The sequence below is a fragment of the Panthera onca genome, chromosome D2, assembly GCF_046562875.1.
Source record: "Panthera onca isolate mPanOnc1 chromosome D2, mPanOnc1 haplotype 2, whole genome shotgun sequence".
In the NCBI taxonomy this organism is placed as follows: Eukaryota; Metazoa; Chordata; class Mammalia; order Carnivora; family Felidae; genus Panthera; species Panthera onca.
Window position 1 is genome coordinate 47,326,733 of NC_138349.1, and position 20,150 is coordinate 47,346,882.

Below are 20,150 nucleotides of genomic sequence, written 5' to 3' on the forward strand. Positions count from 1 at the left end.
GCCCTAAGCTTTTTTCTAACCTATTTATGTAAGTAGAACCTATTTCCCCACATCTGATTATTTTATTTTAAAACAATTACTGAAGAATAAATTGAGGATCAAATAGGTTAGGTAGTCCTAAAAGTTCATAAAGATTTACATTTAAACCCAGCTCTATAAGAGGGAAACTGTTGTGATGAGCACGGGTGTTACATGTAAGTGATGAATCATTAAATTCTACTCCTGAAACTAATATTACACTGTATTTTAACTAACTGGAATAAAAAAAAAAAAACTTGAAACAAAACAAAACAAAAATGAAAACAAATCCAGTTATAACCTTGAACATACTCTTTGTTGTGTATCCTATCATAGTAAAATAAGTAAACAGATTAATTAGTTAATATTTGCATGCTTTCTTACAGAATTATTTCACACCTTATTGGATTTTCAAAATAATACTGGGAGGAAAGTTTTACCCATGTTTTACAACAGAAATATTGACTTCAAATCACAATCTTTCTGCAGTACTTCTATTTCATGTCTGTTTTCCAGCCACTTAGTGTCTGGTAGTATACTGGATTGGATCCACATTCTTATATGGAAAATTTAACAAAAAATTGAATGGAAGGACAGAGTTACCTTTTTTCATACATAAAGGCAGAGTGATGTACTTTATTTGCTGAGCGTTTAGAAGATGTTTCAATATTAGTTTTCACAAATATTCCACATTGTTAAAAGTTGCCAAGGTAGGTATTCTCTCATTTTCCACTCTAAACTGTTGGGTTTTCTTCGATACACTTTAAGCAGCGTTACAAGTGTTCTGATTTCCATTAAGGAGCGCATTTCATTAGGAATGCAGTTTTCCTTTAAAAATGAGCAACATCCTGATGACATTGCGAGCAGGAACACACAACAGATAAGGCGGTTCAATAAGGCATGTGCATTTGGTTTATCTAGTGGGACCGACTGCAGAAGTAGAGTGCATTGGAAGCTGCTAACATCAATTAGCCAAATCTAAAAGATGGCTGATTATCTACTCTCACAGAGAATCTCCCCAAGACCTTGATTTAACAGCACATAAAGCTTGAGAATTTTTACCAGGTCTGAAACATGGTTCAATTTTACAAACTATTTTATCACTGTTCTCACAGTGAGATTCTCACACTGGTGGAAATGCTTAACCTTGGGCAGATCTGCAGTCCCTTGTTTGGATGAAATGAATTCCACCATAGCTAAAATGTTTTCTGAAATCATTACACAGAGGTAAGGGTCTGGTTTCTTCCACCTTTATCAACCCTGAGAACAAAACAGGTAGATAATGAACAAGAGATATTGATGACACTGAATGTTTTTATAAAACCTCAATTTCAACAGAAAAAAAAAATCCCATTATTTTCTCATTATATAAAACAAGTTTAAAAAGGAAAATAAGGGGCAGCTGGGTGGCTCAGTCGGTTGAGCATCCGACTTTGGCTCACATCTTGATCTCACAGCCCGTGAGTTTGAGCCCTGCATCAGGCTCTGTGCTGCCAGCTCAGAGCCTGGAGCCTTCTTCAGATTCTGTGTCTCCCTCTCTCTCTGCCCCGCCCCCCCTCATGCTCTGTCTCTGTCTCTCTCAAAAATGAATAAACATTTAAAAAAAGGAAAATAAAATCACAAAAGAGTCAGTCAGCTGTGGTTGAAAAGACATCCCCGGTTTGGCTTCCAATTTATGATGCTAACAAGCCATTCGTGCCCCTTTTGCTTCTCCCAGCATCCCAGGACACCAAAGTGAATCAGTGTTTTGGCTAAATTTTGCAAAATCTTTGACACACAATTTAGGAAGATTAGCATTTATCTACCCAGCCCTCTCATTATAGTGGCCATGGTAGATGTCCTGGTAGTCCATGAACATAGGCTTCACTGGACTCCTCACTGCAGAATGCACAAAGGTCCCTAGGGAATCTGTACCCATCTAGTGGTGGGTCGATATGTTACTATTTCCATTGTATATTTGAAGTGTTTGCTGAAACATAAATCAAGGCTTAACTGGGGCACATTTGCAGTACCCAGAACTTTATTGTGGAGCAATGGTTATTTCCATCACATTCAATGAAATCACCAAATATATTTTTTAAAGTTTGTTTATTTATTTTGAGAGAGAGAGAGAGGTGAGGGAGGGACAGAGAGAGAGAGAGAGAGAGAGAGAGAATCTGAAGCAGGCTCCAGGCTCTGAGCTGTCAGCACAGAGCCCGATGTGGGGTTCAAATTCACAAACTGTGAGATCAAGACCTGAGCCAAAGTTGGAGCCCAATGTGGGGCTTGAACTCATGAACCACAAGATCGTGACCTGAGCCAAAATCAAGAGTTGGATGCTTAACCAACTGAGCCACCCAGGGATCCCCAAAATTACTTTCTGAAGTATGTATTCTGATTCTTTTTTAATAAATGACTTAAATAACTTTCCCATGTCCTATCTGATAAAGGATTAGTATCCAAAATGTATAAAGCACTTATATAAATCAACTGCCCCCAAATAAATAATCCAATTAAAAAATGGCAGAAGACATGAACAGGTATTTCTCTTAAGAAGACATACAGATGGGCAGCAGATACATGAAAAGGTGTTCAATATCACTCATCTTTAGGGAAATGCAAATCAAAACTGCAATGAGATATCCCCTCACACCTGTCAGAATGGCTAAAAGCAAAAACACAAGAAACGATCGATGTTGGCAAGGATGTGGAGAAAAAGGAATGCTCTTGCACTGTTGGTGGGAATGCAAACTGGTGCAGCCACAATGGAAAACAGTATGGAAGTTCCTCAAAAAGTTAAAAATAGAACTACCTTATGATCCCGTAATCACACTACTTGGTATTTACCCCAAAAGTACAAAAACACTAAATCAAAGGCATACATGTCCCCTATGTTTATAGTAGCATTATTTACAATAGACAAATTGTGGAAACAGCCCAAGTGTCCATCACTTGATGAATGGATAAGGAAAAAGTGGTATATATATGCAATAAAATACTATTCAGCCATAAAAAAAGAATGAAATCTTGCCCTTTGCAAAGACCTGGATGGAACATAATGCTAAGTGAAATAAGTCAGTCAAAGAAAGACAAATACCATATGGCTTCATGCATATGTGAAATTTAGGAAACAAAACAAATGAGCAAAAGGATAAATGGGGGGGGGGTGTGGCGCGCGTGTGAGAGACAGAGAGAAAGAGAGAGAGAGAGAGAGAGAGAGAGAGAGAGGGAGAGAAACCAAGAAACACTCTTAACCATAGAAAACAAACTGATGGTTACCAGAGGGGATGTAAGTGGGGAGATGGGTGAACTAGGTAATGGAAGTTAAGAACCGCACTTGTGATGAGCACTGGGTGATTATGGAATTATTGAATCACTATATTGTACACCTGAAACGAATATAGCACTGAATGTAACTATACTGGATTTAAAATAAAAATTTTAAAAATAATTTAAAAAATGTCTCTATGTTTGGCTAGTGAAGTGTCAGAGACAGGATTTGAAACAAAAGTCTGTATTTCTTGGCCCAAACTCTTTTCAAATATCATTTCATTACCTCTACTTATATAGTGGTTCTGTAGTTTGAACTCTGCCCTCTGAGTTGACAAACCTAACAAAAAAGGATAAGGATGCATGTGAATGAAAGGAAAAGCCACCACTGAAAAGGGAAAAATATAAAGGAAGAGAAGAAGGGCCTTCAAATAAAGACTTAAGGTGTGATGAAACCTCAGCAAATATATTTTATAACTTCTACTATGTTCCAGTATACTCCTTGTTACACATAAATGTCAAAAATAATTGTAGTTCATTATAGTCATAATACATTACATAATAATAAAAATGCTTTTGACACCCATTAGCTCATGCTTACTTTTCAATAATTTTGCAGAATAGGCATTATTATTATTATCTCATCTTTATAAATGAAGAAATCCAAGCTCAGAGAAGTGAAGTGACTTGCTGTTTATTTACTGAGCAAATTACAGAATCAATATTTGAGCTGAGTTCCCCTGACTCCAAATAGAAGATACCTTTTCCTTCCCTATAGTCTTCTCCTATAATAAAGGAGCTTCTCTCGAGAGTGGGGACTGATGTTTTTCCAGTCACAGAATTTAGTGCCAGACAATAGGTGAATGCTTCCAGCACATTTTGCCAAAGTAAACCAAGAAGGCTGTGCTGTGGGAGCATCACTGCATACCTGGGTCTTGGTAAGAATAAGGAATTTAAAGGGCACCAGGGTGGCTCAGCAGTTGAGTGTCCAACTTCAGCTCAGATCATGATCTCACGGTTTGTGGGTTTACTCAGGTCACGATCTCATGGTTTGTGGGATCGAGCCCTGCTTTTCTTTTACTGGTTCATTGAAAGATTTTATTTCAGGGTGCCTGGGTGGCACAGTCGGTTAAATGTCTGACTTCGGCTTAAGTCATGTTCTTGCCTGGAGCCTGGAGCCTGGAGCCTACTTTGGATTTTGTGTCTCCTTCTCTCTTTGTCCCTCCCCCACTTGCATTCTCTCTCTCAAAAATAAATAAACATTAAAAAAAAAAAAAAAGAATAAGGAATTTAGGACTGAAAGCTTATTTTTTAATGTTCTTGCAGAAAACAACATTGGAAATGCTTACGTTATAATTTGGCTTTGGATTGTGGAGCAGGTTAAAAAAATTTCCTTTAACAATAGAATAATCTAAATAATAGAAAAGGCTGAGAAGAATAAATCAAGTTGTAAAAGCTGTGGTGTTTTATAGTCAGTCCACAGTATTTACAACCTAAGTTTTGACAAATTAAATCATTAAGAATTATGTGGGTGGAGCGCCCAGGTGGCTCAGTCAGTTAAGAGACAGACTCTTGATTTCAGCTCAGGTCATGATCTCACGGCTCATGAGATCAAGCCCCACTTCTGGCTCTGGGCTGATGGTGAGGAACCTGCTTGGGACTCTCTCTCTCCTCTCTCTCTCTCTCTCTCTCTCTGCCCCTCCCCCATTCAAGCTCTGTTTCTCTCAAAATAAATAAGCACTTACAAAATATATGTATTTAAAAAAATAATTATGTGGGTGACTATCTTTTACTATGTTTATAAATCCACTTTTTAAACTAATAGGTCCTGACTTTATAAAGGGCATTATTATCAAGATTACAGAACTGAACATGGTGATACAAAAATGAATCTAAATAAATTTAATTTTGTTCTCCTTTTAAGACATTACATCTTGGTTATAAATTTAGTGACGGTAGGTAATAGAAAACACACTTAAATTTCCACTGTCTTAAAACACATTTATTAACAATCACTGTAAGGATAATTCACGGTTTTTCCTTCCCTATTTCTTTTTTTTTTAACCAAAGCATAGTTGACACAGGCTGTTACATTAATTTTAGATGTACAGCATCATGATTTGAAAAGTCTATACGTTATGCTCTGCTCACAAGTGTAGCTACCGTCTGTCCCCGTACATTGCTATTACCATATCATTGGCTCTATTCCGTATGCTGCACCTTTCATCTCTGTGACTTACTTATTCCATAACTGGAAGCCTTACTGCCTCACCTCCCACTCCCCTTCACTAAGTTTGTCCATCCCTTGACCCTGCTCCACTCTGGCAAGCATCTATTTTCTCTCTGTATGTATGGATCTGTTTCTGCTTCTCTTGCGTGTTGGCTTGTTCATTTGCTTTGTTTTCTAGATTCTGCGTGTAAGTGAAACGATAGGATATTTGTCAAGATCTCATTCTTTTTTATGGCTGAGTGATATCATATATATCTGCATATATATCTTTGCATATAGATATGGATAAAGGATATATATATATATATGTGCAATATGTGCATAGATATATATCTCCTTTATCCATTCATCTATCAGTGAACACTTGGGTTACTTCCATATCTTGGCTATTGTAAATAATGCTACAATAAACATAGGGGTGCCTTTTTCTTTTTGAATTAGTGTTTTCACTTTCTTTGAGTAAATACCCAGGAGTGGAATTATTGGCTCATATGGTTTTTCTATTTTTAATCTTTTGAGAACTCTCCATCCTGTGTTTCACAGTTGTCGCACCAATTTGCATTCCTGCCAATAGAGCATGAGGGTTCCTTTTCCTCCACATCTTTCACAACACTTGTTCTTTCTTACCTTTTTGATATTACACATTCTGACTAGTGTAAGGTAACATTCCATTGTGGCTTTGGTTTGCATTTCCCTGATGATTAGTGACATCCACTTCATGTGTCTGTTGGCCACCTGTATGTAATTCTGACCCTTACCTCCCTACCTCATACCACATAAAATAGTTATCTATTTTTATCTATTACCTGTATGTAATTCTGACCCCTACCTCCCTACCTCATACCACATAAAATAGTTATCTCTTTAGTTTTTAACCCAAATAGTAATTGCACTTAAAGAGAATCAAGAAATATCTTGTAAATGAAAAACAGTGTCTCAAACTCAGATGGTGCTATTAATTTTCACGATTGATCTCTTAAAACCTGCCATAATGATGCCAAGCTGACATGTGCAAGACTATTGCATGCTCAGAAAGCCCATTAACTTCCTTGAGAGATGATGGTCGAGATGGTAATACTATGAACTTGGCCAGGACACACTTGAATGAAACCTGGTCATCTCAAATAGAAGCTCTTTTTCTTCCCCGCTACCAAGCTTTTATAACAAGGCATTTTAATTATACCCATGAAATTGCAAGAAAATGTAATCATAGCAATTAAAAGATTCCATTTAGAATGGCACACGAAAGACTTTGTGAAATCTATTAATTATAAATTCTAGTCATGCTGTTAGAAAAATGGAAGGGAGTCAAGATTCTTCTCAAATGTGACTTTTGTCTCCCTCAATAGTTGCTCTATACAAAAAAGGTTTTTAAATAAAACTAGGCAGAAACATATTGTTTTTTAAAATATTTGGTTGTAATTTATGACATTAGATCTAAACAAATGACATATGAGACTGCAGATGTGGGCAGCAATTTCTGAGAAAAAGCAATTTAAGCAGTGATGTTTAAATGTCATTGCTGGTGGCAGTTCAGAAATAATTCTGTACCTCTGTTGCCCAGCGAGGCACTTTTCTCGAAGAATTAAATGTATTAGAATTGTTTTGGTTAACCTAGAAATGTAAACTCTTACGAACACCACAGTGTTAGTGTCTTTATTTAAGCCTGTATTCATCAGTATTTCTACTGATTTTCAAATAATCACCAAAAAACCTTGATTGTTGATTTCTTGAGAAGCAAAGATATAACATACAACTGAAATTTTTAGCCATTGGCATTACAAGGAAAGTGGTTCTTGATGCAAATTTACTGGTCTGTACACAATTTGTAAGCATTAGTATGCTACCACTGAGAAATAAAAATTGATATTGTTTTTCTTAGCTTTGAGGTATAGCTTGCATCACTTTAAGTTTATGGTACTATCTCCCCAACCAGGATTTAGTTTAATTTTTGCTGTCAGTATTTTTCAGAAAATATAAGGCATGTTTCAACAAAAACATAGTACGTTTTTTTTCTACAAATATATACTTTGGTCAATAAACTCATTGGACATCAGATGGGTCAAAATCCAAAATGAGAGACCTGTGAATGTTATAGCAAATGTGTCTTAGATATTGATTTCCTTATTTAAAATTTCAACTACAAACACACCACTAATAACATAAGACTTTAATATATGTCCATTATAGTTCATTTGTTTTGAGGTTCCATTCCCCCCCTAAAAGTAATTTTGCCCAGTTGTCTATCAAATGAAGTTGCATTGCAATAACCAAAAATAGTAGCATAGAAACCAAAACTTTATCCATGAAAACAATTATTATGTTGGCAAAGACTGTCAGAATCACTTTCCTTGGGGGGCGCCTGCGTGGCTCAGTCGGTTGAGCCTCCGACTTCAGCTCAGGTCATGATTTCACAGTCCGTGAGTTCGAGCCCCGCGTCGGGCTCTGTGCTGAGAGCTCAGAGCCTGGAGCCTCTTCGGATTCTGTGTCTCCCTCTCTCTCTGCCCCTCCCCTGCTCATGCTCTGTCTCTCTCTGTCTCAAAAATAAATAAAAACATTAAAAAAAAAAGAATCACTTTCCTTGGAGCTCTGGAATGGAAACAAAAATTTACAATGACCAGAGGGATGCTAAATGAGGTAAGACCCTTTATCATTGGCCAAAAATAGATGAATGCATCAGTGAAACAAATAAAGAACCTAGAAATTAACCCACACGACAGTGTCCACTGATCTTTGACAAAAGTGCAAAAGAGATTCAATTAAACAAAGATAGTCTTTACAACAACAGTGCCGGAACAACAAGACAATCACACGCAAAAAGTGATTCTAGTTATAAACCTCACACCTTTCAAAAAAATTTAACTCAAAGTAGATCACAGACATAAACAAACCACAGAATTATAAAACTGCTAGAAGGTAATAGAGAAGAAAATCTATGTGGCCTTGAGTTTTGCAATCTATTTTTAGATATAACACCAAAAGCAAAGCCATGACAGTAAGTTAATAATTTGGACTACACTAAGTTTAAATATATCGTCCTGTGAAAGACACTATTAAAGAATGAAAAGACAAGCCACAAATTTGGAGAAAACAATTACAAGATACATACCTAATAAAGGACTTGTGTCTAAAATACACAAAGAGCTCTTGAGGCACCTGGGTGGCTCAGTCGGTTAAGCGCCATACTTTGGCTCAGGTCATGATCTCACGATCTGTGGGTTCGAGCCCAATGGTGGGCTGTGTGCTGACAGCTCAGAGCCTGGAGCCTACTTCAGATTCTGTGTTTCCCTCTCTCTGCCCCTTCCCCACTCATGCTCTCTCTCTCATTCTCTCTCTCTCAAAAACAAATAAACAAAAAAAGTTTTAAATACACCAAGAACTCTTAAAACTTAGCACTATGAAAAATGAAAAATATCCAAAAGATCTGAATAACTACATCACCAGAAAACATCTGTTCATCGCAAAAAAGCATATGTTAAGATGCTCCACGTCATATGGTTGATTGATTTCTGACAAAAATGTCAAGATCACGCAACAGGTAAAAAGTAGTCTTTTGAATAATATTTCTAGGACAAAGGGATATCCACATGCAAAAGAAAGAAGTTTGACCCCATGATGATTAATTTTATTTGTCAACTTGTCTTGGTCACGAACCCAGTTTTGGTCAAACACCAGTCTAGACACTGCTATGAAAGTATTCTTAGACATGATTAATATTTAAACCAGTAGACTTTGAGTAAAAAAGATTACCCCAATAATGTGAATCAGCCTCATCCATTAGCTGAAGGCCTTAAGAAAAAAGATTGATGGTCTCTCAAGTAGGAAGAGATCATCCCTCAGTTTACATTCAGACTCAGTTCTCAACATTTTAACTTCTCTGCTTGCTGGCCTCCCCTGCAGATCTTGAGTTTACCAGCCCCCCACAATCTCATGAACTAACTACTTAGAATAAACTTCTCTCTCTGTCTCTGTCTCTGTCTCTGTCTCTCTCTCTCTCTCTCTCTCACACACACACACACCCTAATTCAGACCCATACCTCGCCACCTCATACCACATAAAATAATTATCTCAAACAGATTAAATACCTACAGACGAGAGGTAAAACTACCATGCCATTAGAGGAAAACAGGTGAAATCTTAAAATGGTGTTTTTTGTGTAATGTGTATTTTTCCGTAATAATTTTTAAAAGTGTAGCATTCAGAAAACTCAAACTAAATAGTTCAGTGGAAAAACATATTTGAAAATGGGACAACTGTACGTACATTTTTCCTTTATTCCATCCTGCCCCGCACCATCCCTCCTCTGCCATCCATAGGTTGGAGGGCTCTTAGTCAAAGGCATATCTATTTTAGTAATCTCTGCCGCAGTTTTTTCCCTTCCTTTCAAGTGCCTGGCTTGGATACAGAATGACATAAACACGTTATTCAACATTCAATCACTAGAAATGTCTACCTGAGTTTCATCACTGATTTAAACAGCTCAGAGTTTGTCTCTGACAATAATAACGACAAGTGGTTCTTTCATGAAAATATTCTATCTTTTCTGGTATGGAACACGGTTGAAAGAATGTAAATTTGCAGGGCTAAAATCACAAAAATCAGGACTGAAAATTTAGAAACATATGAGGCAGGAGAAACCAAGATCAGTAAATAAGGTGCAATGAATGCTATTCGGTGGTGTTTGCATTTTAGAGATTTGCTGGCAGTAATATGGAAAAATGGAGAAAAATTAAAATGGTATTATGGTAATATTTGTGAGAGATGAGACTACAGGGAATGACTTAGAAAGGGGACATGCATTGTATGGAGAATGAATTGGAGGACATTTAAAGTCTTTTCCAATCTTATAGAAATATTATAATATCATGTATTTCTATTATATATAACTATTTAATTATTGGATTAATAACAGCATATTTCTATAATTTAAAGTATATTTAATTATCTGATAGTGGGGATAAAAAGGATGGTTAGAGCATTGTTGAAACATGAATCAGATATAGGTACATACTGATGGAAATAATGACTTAATGTTAATCAATAATTTTCAAATTACCTCCTGTTGTTAAATAATTTGAAATACCAGGAAACCTACTAAAGAAATTAGAAAACCAAGAGACAATTAAGTTCTTGCTAGAGATGTTAGCTAACATTTCTGTGGATAAAGACAGAGAAAATATCATGTTCACATAGGTATGGCATGACATGCACATTCCTCTAAAGTAAGATTTAGAGGGGCGCCTGGGTGGCTCAGTCGGTTGAGCGTCCAACTTCAGCTCAGGTCACGATCTCGTGAGTTCGAGCCCCATGTCGGGCTCTGGGCTGATGGCTCAGAGCCTGGAGCTTGCTTCCGATTCTGTGTCCCCCTCTCTCTCTCCCCCTCCCCCATTCATGCTCTGTCTCTCTCTGTCTCAAAATAAACATTAAAAAAAATTTTTTTTTTAAAATACTTTTTAAAGTAAGATTTAGAAAAGTAAGGTATCTTTTTTGGTACCCCACAACAATAATCTTCTGAAACTTAATGGTAAAAATGGGGATTACTGTGGATTGGGATCAAAGAGTGAGGGTGTAAGACAATTCTGGAGATATGAAAATAGATATGAGACCAGGGGAAAAAATTTAATGCTATTCAAAGGATTAAAAGAATAGAAAAGGAAATAGAAAAGAAATATCTCAGAAGTAAAGCACCTACAAGGCAAGTAGGCATGAAATTGATAATTATTTTTTAAATGCTAACATGTTGGATTCATTTTAAAACCTGGCTTTAATAAGAAAAGTAGGCAAGGGTATTTTGCACAATTAGATAGTAATGGAGAATTTGTAAAATGTCTATTAATAAAATGTAGCAAAGTGAATATTTTTTGAAGTGAGCATTAAAAACCATTAGGTTTAGATAAAGTTATTCTAACATTAGATGAGGAAATTATCTAATTCGACAAAAAGAATTTATTTTGAAATGGCAAAGTAAGGTAGGACGAGCAATGCAATTAGGAAAAGTACAGATAGTCTAGCTCTTTCATCAAATATACTAGGCTATTCTGCAAATTATTTCTATTCACATTAGTAGAATAAAGATTTTAAAATAAGCTGAAATATTAAAGTGGCAAAAGAGATTGATCACCATATAGTGACTAGAATGTATGAGTTGCATTTGGAAGAGATCAATTGTCCTGTCCGACGAGTCAGGTTCTCTTATTCCTGCTTAGTTCTTTGTCTAGGGTACTGTATAGAACTTCCATTTATCAATCGAGAGTGCCCTCCCATGTCATGGAGATGCTTCTAGGATGTTCTGGCTTTGGAACACGCTCTGTCTCCACAGCAGCCAGAGAAATTGTTTTATTAAAAAAGTCTTCGGTTCAAAACCTTATGAAAATTTCTCTTAGAATAAAAATTTAAGTCCCAATTTGGACTTATTTCAAGCTACCTTTCCAATATCTTCTGATATTATCCTTTCTTTATCCTTCTCCCCCATACGCACAATTCAGTCAGTTTGGGCATCCCCTTGCTGTCCTTTAGGATACTAGTCATGTTATTTCCTTAGAACACTCAAGGTTGCAATTCCTTCTGCCTGATGTACCCTTACCCTAAATATCCTCATTAGTCATTCAACTCATTTATATCCCTGATCAAAAGTCGTTTCTTCAAAGAGACTTTCTCTGGCCAAGCTGTGTAAAACAGCACATTAACGTACTGTGCTTTATTTTTCTTCTAACAATTGTCACTACATCTACTTCATTTATTTGTTCATTTGTTAATTCTTATGTCTCCATTTATTATCTGTCTCCTCTACGAGACTATATGTTTCATGAAGTTGATGCCTTTGTCTATCTGGTTTAAGGTTAGATTTCCAAGTTTGGTGTGAGGTATGTGCTCAATAAGCATATATTGAATGAAATAAAAGAAAGAAAGAATAGATGAATTGCCCAGTTGAAGGTCCCCCATGGTGTGGTTCAAAGAACTCTAAAAGCCTGTCTAAGAAAAAGTTCCTCTTACTGATATCTTAGACATTTCACTTTTTGTGTCATCTTTTGACCCAAGGTATATAAATACCATATTTATGCTGCTTCTTATGCTTTATTCTTCTATAATATTTCTTTTTCACGATGTGGGAAGCTTTCCTGAATGGAGGCTTTTATGGGAAGGATCAGAGGTGAGGGTATAAATGGCATGTCTATTAGGTTTGAGGGGGAAAGCAAATAACAACTGTGAATGTAGAAAAGAGGAAGAAATATGGAAGCAATGACTTATAAAACGTGATGTCATTGACAACTTCCAGATGCTGAGTTTCTTCATATCGACTGGGTTCAGGGATAGTGAAGCATGGAAGTCACCTTGAATAATGACTTTGAATGGAACTTCAAGCCCAAGATGTCCATAATGAATACGATACATAATAATTGCACGTACAAACTTTATTCATAGCTAGACTTATACCCCAAACTTGTTTTGCTCTTTCTATTGAGCGGAACAGCATCAAGTATAATCATCTTGGACAATTTCATCTCTTGGGCCTGAAGTCCCAAGTGAAAGTCATTACCCAAAGAAAGAGTCAGTCCATTAGTTCTTCATCCTGAAGCTTAACTTCAAAGAATAAGGCCATCTCAATTAGAGAAGAAGAGACTGCACCCCACAGTTCTACTGAGTGTTGTTATGCTATTCTCACTGGAAACTATATTCCAATGATTTCCAATGACAAATTAATAAAAACCATCAAAAGGGAAGATTGGAAGATATAAAGAAGACTTGTAGAAATCATTACAAATGAATAAAATTAAATTTGATTAATTTATGTTAATTAGCTTTTCTTGATCATTAACAATGTTAAACATCCTTTTTGCTTATTTCCCACCTAAATATATTTCTTGGTACAATGTCTATTCATAGCTTGTTGCCAATTTTTGAGTGTAATACTTGTTTGTTTTTGTTTTTGTTTAGAGAGAGAGAGACAGAGACAGACAGAGAACATGAGGGCCAGGGAGAGGGGAGAGAGAGAGAGAGAGAGAGAGAGAGAGAGAGAGAGAGAGAATGAATCTGTAGCAGGCTCCATGCTCAACATGGAGCCCAAAGCCAGGTTCAGTCCCACAACCCTGGGATCATGACCTGACCTGAAATCAAAAGCTGGGCACTCAATCTACTGAGCCACTCAGGCATCCCATAATGCTTGTTTTATTATGGTTGAGTTTTGAGAATTCTAAAAACATATTCCAGATGCAAGTACTTTATCAGTATATGGCTTGCAAATATTTTTTCCCATTCCATATCATTTTTTTCTTCTTCATAACAGGATCTTTCACCAAGAAACAATTTTAATTTTGATGAAGTCTATTTGCCAATTTTTTATGGGATTGTACTTTTTGTTTCATGTATATGAATACTTCACTTAGCCCTAGATCCTGAAATTTTTCTTTTATTTCTAACAATTTGATAATTTTTATGTTTTACACTTATGTTTAGTGTCTGTCATTAATTAGGGCAAGTTTTTGGCTATTCTTTCTTCAAATGTTTCTCTTATTCTTTTCTCTTTCTTTTCCTTTTGATATCCCAGTTAGACAGATGTTACACCTTTTGCATTTCTCCTGTCTTCGGATATTTGCTTTTTTCAATTTTTTTTGTTTTGTTTTGTTTTTGTTATGTTTTTCTTGCAGTTCAGTTTGGGAATTGTTTGTTATGAGTCAAGCTCAATAATTTTTTTCCTGAGCCATGTGAAGTTTACTGAAGAGCCTATCAAAAGCTTTCTTCATTTCTATTACACTGTGTTTGATTCCTAGGGTTTGTTTTTAAATCTTTCTCCAAATTTCCACATCTCTGTTTACATTACCACTCTGCTCTTGCATACTGTCTACTGTTCCCATTGAAATCCTGAACATATAAATCATAAATATTTTAAATCACCCATCTGATAAGTCCAATATCTATGTCATGTTGAATCTGATTTTGATGATTGCTTTGCGTATGTCTTCTGGGTTTTTTTTTTTTTTTTGAAATTCAAACATGATGCATTAAGATATTAAGAACTGAGATATATAGGCATATAGTATAAAGATTTGTGTTAACCTGAATAGGCTGTGTGTAGTGTGTGTGGTAGCCATAGAGCTCAAAAGATTCAAATTCCTCTAGCTTTAGGGTTTTTGGAGTGGGGAGGGGAGTATATCTTCTTAGTCTTGGGCTTCCCTAAACACCCACCATCAAAAAGAAGCAATATCTTGCAACTCTTTTAATTGTAATCCACTGTTATTATATTGGAGCCCTCTTGGTAGTAAGGTATGGAGTTATGAAGAACATTCTATAATATGTCTATGATATATCACTCTTTTATGAGTCTGTGTCTACAGATAGTGACTTTCACTCACATTTCTCCAGTGACATATCTTTTTCCTCCATCCCCCTCATTACTTCCCTGATATTCCCAGTCAATTTCCTTGAATCCCTGACCTCTGTTGACTATGATATTTTTCTCCTCTAGATGAGGAAGGAAGGTTGGAAGAGTTGTAGGGAAAGAGATGCCATTTTTCCAGCTGGAACAAAGCTTTGGAAAAATGCCTATGATTTAGGCTATTTTTACAAAAAGGTTCTGAATATATTTCACAATGATTATGCTTCCCTCCCCCTGCCGCAGAAACCAGAACAGTTTTCCCAGATATTCACCATGAGAGCTTGGTAGAGTACCAGAATGTACAGACACCAAAAGTGTAGGAGCCTGAGTAATGACTGTAGCTCCCAGGAGTTGCTCACTCTCAATTTATCAAAATTATCATTTGCATTCCTACCAGTTAATGGCTCCATTAATGTCTGCTCTAGATAAGCAGATCTCAACTATGTCTCTGGATGACTTTGTCTTTCCTTATTTCTAGCCCTGTGACTTCAATTCACTGACAGGCCCAAAGAAAACTTGTTGATCTTCAGTTTGTCAAGGTTTTCCTTGTTGTAAAGATGAGGGTGGGGATTACCAAGCCCTTTATATGTGGGTGTTGAAACTGGAAGCCTACTCTCATTGCTTTAAAAAAAAATTAATGTCTACACTTGTATGTGATTGGTAATAGCAGTGCAGAGTATTTAAAGAATATATAAAGTTTACAACAATGAAATGGCAATCTATAATGGCAGTGTGATAGTTCTAGATATCCTGTCAGTAAATGAAAGACAAAAACTAAGATTTCTAAGTATACAACGTATCTTAAAACACAAATAATAGAATTTTCTGAGAAACACAGACATAACCCTATGTTCAATCCATCAACAGTACAACAATAGTTGACCTTTGAAGAACATTGGTTTGAACTGTGCAGGTCCACTTATACATGGATTTTTAAAAATAAATAGAGTACAAACCTATAAATACATTTTTGCTTCCTTATGATTTTCTTAATAACACTTTCTTTTCTTCATCTTACTTGATTGTAAGAATATAGTATACAATACACTTAATATACAAAATATGTGTTAATTGACTTTACGCTATTAGGAAGGCTTCTGGTGAACACTAAGCTATTAGTAGTTAAGCTTTTGAAGAGTCAAATATACATAAATTTTCAACTGCACTGGGTGTTCAGTGCCCCTCACCCTCATGTTGAATGGTAACCACTCTAAAAGGTGGGAATGCTATCCCATTGTGGTTTGGATTTGCATCTCCTTGATAATTAGTGATGTTGAGAACATTTTCATGTACCTGTTGGCTATGTGTATGTCTTCATTGGAAGAATGCCTATTTAGTTCCTCTGACCACTTTTTAATTTGGTGGTGTTAGAAGGTGGAGAGAGAGCAAAATGTCCTCTAAACCGAGAAAGTCACTTTGAGACTGAAAACCAAAGCAAGCCACTGCATACCGTATACACAGAGTTTTATTTAAGTTAACTAACTGACAGGAGGGCTCAGGCAGTGGACAATCCATGGCAGCTATACAGTTATTCTCCACAAAGTCTGGACCTTAATCCACAGATTTTATAGAGTGAAGGGATCATTATAGTGAAGTCAAAGAGTAGTTATCTCAAGTGGCACCATCTGTGCACCAGAGGGAAGCTTAGTACAAACCTTCCCGCATTCTGGTCAGAGCATTACCTTAACTTTCAAGGGCCCCCCTGAACACATAGCCTCAAGGGAGGTCATTGCAGAGACAGGAACAAAATGGGAGGCCGAAGATGGACTCGGTGTTGTCAGCATTTCTACAAATGGGTTTTTACTGTTGACTTGAATGAGTACTTTATATACTTCAGATATTGCCATTTATCAGCTACATAATTTAAAAATATTTACTATCATTCTGTAGGTTATCTTTTCATTTCGCTGATTGTTTCGCTATGCAGAAGCTTTTGAAGTTGGTATAATCCTACTGTTTTTGTTGTTGTTGTTGTTTTTACTTTTGTTACCTATGCTTTTGGTGTCATATCTCAAGAGTTGTTAAGTGGTTTCCAAGATGAATATCAAAGAGGTTTTGCCCTATGTTTTCTTCCAGGAGTTTTAGGGATTCAGGTCTAATGTATAAGTATTTAATCTATTTTAGTTAATTTTTGTGAGTGGTTTAAGATAGGGGTCCACTTTATCCTTCTGCGTGTGGTTATCCAGTTTTCCCCAAATCATCGATTGAAGAGACTAACCCTTCCCCACTCAGTATTCTTGACTCCCCTGTCCAATATTATTTGACCATACATGTGACGGTTTACTTCTGAGTGGTAAATTCTGTTTCATTGGTCTCTGTCTATTTTCATGCCAATGGCTGTAATGTTTGGAATAGTATAGCTTTGTACTATAGTTTCAAATGAGGAAGTGTGATGCTCCAGCTGTGCTCTTTGTTCTCAGGATTGCTTTGGCTATTACGAATAATACTGCTATGAACATTTGTGTACAAGTTCTTGGTGCACATGTTTTCATTTCTCAGGCTTCTTGTTCACTCTGTGTCGCTAAAACTTCATAAGTGAACTCTAAAGCTGTCCCAGAGCTGTTTTCGTTCATGCAGAGCTGTTTAATCATTGATCTTGGTGGCAGACCTGGAGTCTGTGTTCTCCTATGTTGCCACTTTGGTCTTTTCTTATCCTCAAATGTCGTGACTCTCTTTGTCACACCCACTTGGAAAACTCTGCACTTCCACCTGCATTATGCCTGTGTCCCTTCCTAAATGGTGCTTTAGTAAAATATATATGAGTGGATTTCAAATTTATGATGTGGGTCTTTAATGTTGCTGGTAAATTAGATTATGACTTCTTAGTTGATTCAGTAACAACACTCAACTCTTTTGCACTTTTTTCTTTCTCCTCAATTTCCATATTTCTTCCGGTATAGTTACTCAGAGCTAAAGAACATGCCTTTTGTTAGGAAAATGTAAACGACCAGAATATGATTTTCACAGGCACCCAAGACCACATTTACCCATCAGCATATGTACCCATATATTTATCATTCCTTTTTGTGTCTCATGTCCAGTGAAATACTTGTATTCTAATTGGATTCTCTCTCTTTTTTCCAAGAATTTTGGTCTAATAATTTTTGAGAACTTCTACTGCAAAAATCAGTTTTCCCACCCTATTGAATCATTGACTCATCGGTTATTCACTTCAGTCGACACATGATACTAAACATAATGCTTTTAAAAGGCACTCTCCTGATGCCTTAACCAGAATTTCCTTCCTAAATATAAAGCAAATTTAAACACGATATTATATTTTGATCAATAGTTGGTGAGAAAGAAATTTTGAATGTATCATTTAAAGGGACAGTAAACTTCCTACAACGTGAAAGGAAACTGAACTACAGACAACATTTAAGGCTGGTGCCTTCATATGACCCTATTTTTAGACTCCAGGTCAGTGTTGCCTCAGAACATGTATTACAGTAATAATGGAAAACGAATTGGATTTTTATTATGGGTATAAGTCCAATAAAAACAAAACACTGTTTCCCAAATAACAAGAAACTTACCATCTCCACTAATATTTCCCCAAGAGTTCACCTTCTAATTCATCTTTTTTTTTTTCTTTAATTAAATTTTCTTTTCTTCCACTGTCTAAGGATTTCTGATTTTGGCAATAGTTTGTGGTTAAAACCTTCCTTAGACACAGTATAACAGAAAGAATAGAGAAATGCAAAACTATCAGGTTAGCATTCAAATATTTCCCACTTTCAATGCCAGTAAGTAAATACATGTTCAATTCCTACATGAAACAAAGCCTCAATTGATTAGATTTTCAGAGCAAGTCCATTCCTATGTGTATCATTTAATCCGTACCCAGTATTAAATCGCTAAGAGGTATCTGGTAGTATCTATAAAGAATACAACTCTCTATGAGCAGCAATCAACATTCAGAGATTTTTAAGGATTAAAAAAATTGGTATAACGAATCCTATTAAAAGGTCAAAATTAATCCAGTCTGCTTTATAATTCCCTTATGCAAATTGTAAAGTTTTTTTTTTTTTCTTTCCAGCTTAATGGGTACTGACCATTAGAATTCCAAATATATGACACTTATTTAAATATAACTTATTGCTAGACAGGACATCTAGCAAGCCACAGTGGGGAATTGAATAGATAAAAAATAAAGTCTAAGAGAAGAGACTATCTGGCATCAAAAATGGCTCAGTAGGATACAAATAAGTAAAACATGGGGATGAAATGAATTGGAACTGAATCTATTTGCATTAGGGATTGAACATGATGTGCTCAGTAGGAAAGTTTGAAACACTTCACTGAACAATAGAAAAATAAGTTGAATATTTTAGCAATGTTTCAGTATTCCCTCAAATGAGCTTTTGCCGTATAACCCGTTTCAGCCATTTTCTTTCCAAAAGGAATGGTTTCTTAATATGTTTTTTTTTTTAATTATGTTTTTCCCTTAAATGCAGTCAAAAGTTCCAATACAAATGAAATTTCTGTCTGAGCAGCCACTTTCTTTTGGTGGTTCCTAAGGACTTTTTGTTGATGTTGTGGTGTTGCTGGTTTTGACCTGACCTAGTTTTAGCTTCTTTTGCTCTTATCAAACCTCTTCCCTTCGAAGGAAGGGCTTTCAAATGAGAAATCAATAACATGAAACAAGTCCATGACCCCTGAAGAAGTCCTGTGTCCTGTGATTATTATCAAACTTAATTAATTGCATGATAACAAAGCTCTGCCTTTTGCCATTTGTTTGTTTGTTTGTATGTTTGTTTTTTTCAGCTAATAGTATGCATACATCCCCATCTGTATTAGTTTGCAAGGCTGTCCTAACAAAATACCATAAAAGGGGTGCCTTCAACATCAGAAATGTATTTCTTCACAGTTCTGGAGACCATAAGTCCAAGACCAAGTTGTAAACATGGTTGGTTTCTCCTGAGGTGTCTTCTTGTCTTGCAAATATCCACCTCACTGGTCCTCGCATGGCCTTTTCTCTGTGGGTATGCTTCCCTGGTGCCTCTTTTTGTGCATCCAAATTATATCTTCTTATAAAGGCACCAGTCAGATTGGACTAGACCATTCATATGACCTCATTTAATCTTAATTACCTCTCTACAGGCCCATCTCCAAATATAGTCACATTCTGAGGTCCTGGAGGTTAAGGTCCTAAATTATGAATTTGGGGAGGACACAATTTAGCCCAGAGCACCATCCAGAATGAATCCGTCACACCATATAAATTTTCAAATGAGAGAAGTACAGAAATTATCCTAAAAAGTAATCAAGACCATTAT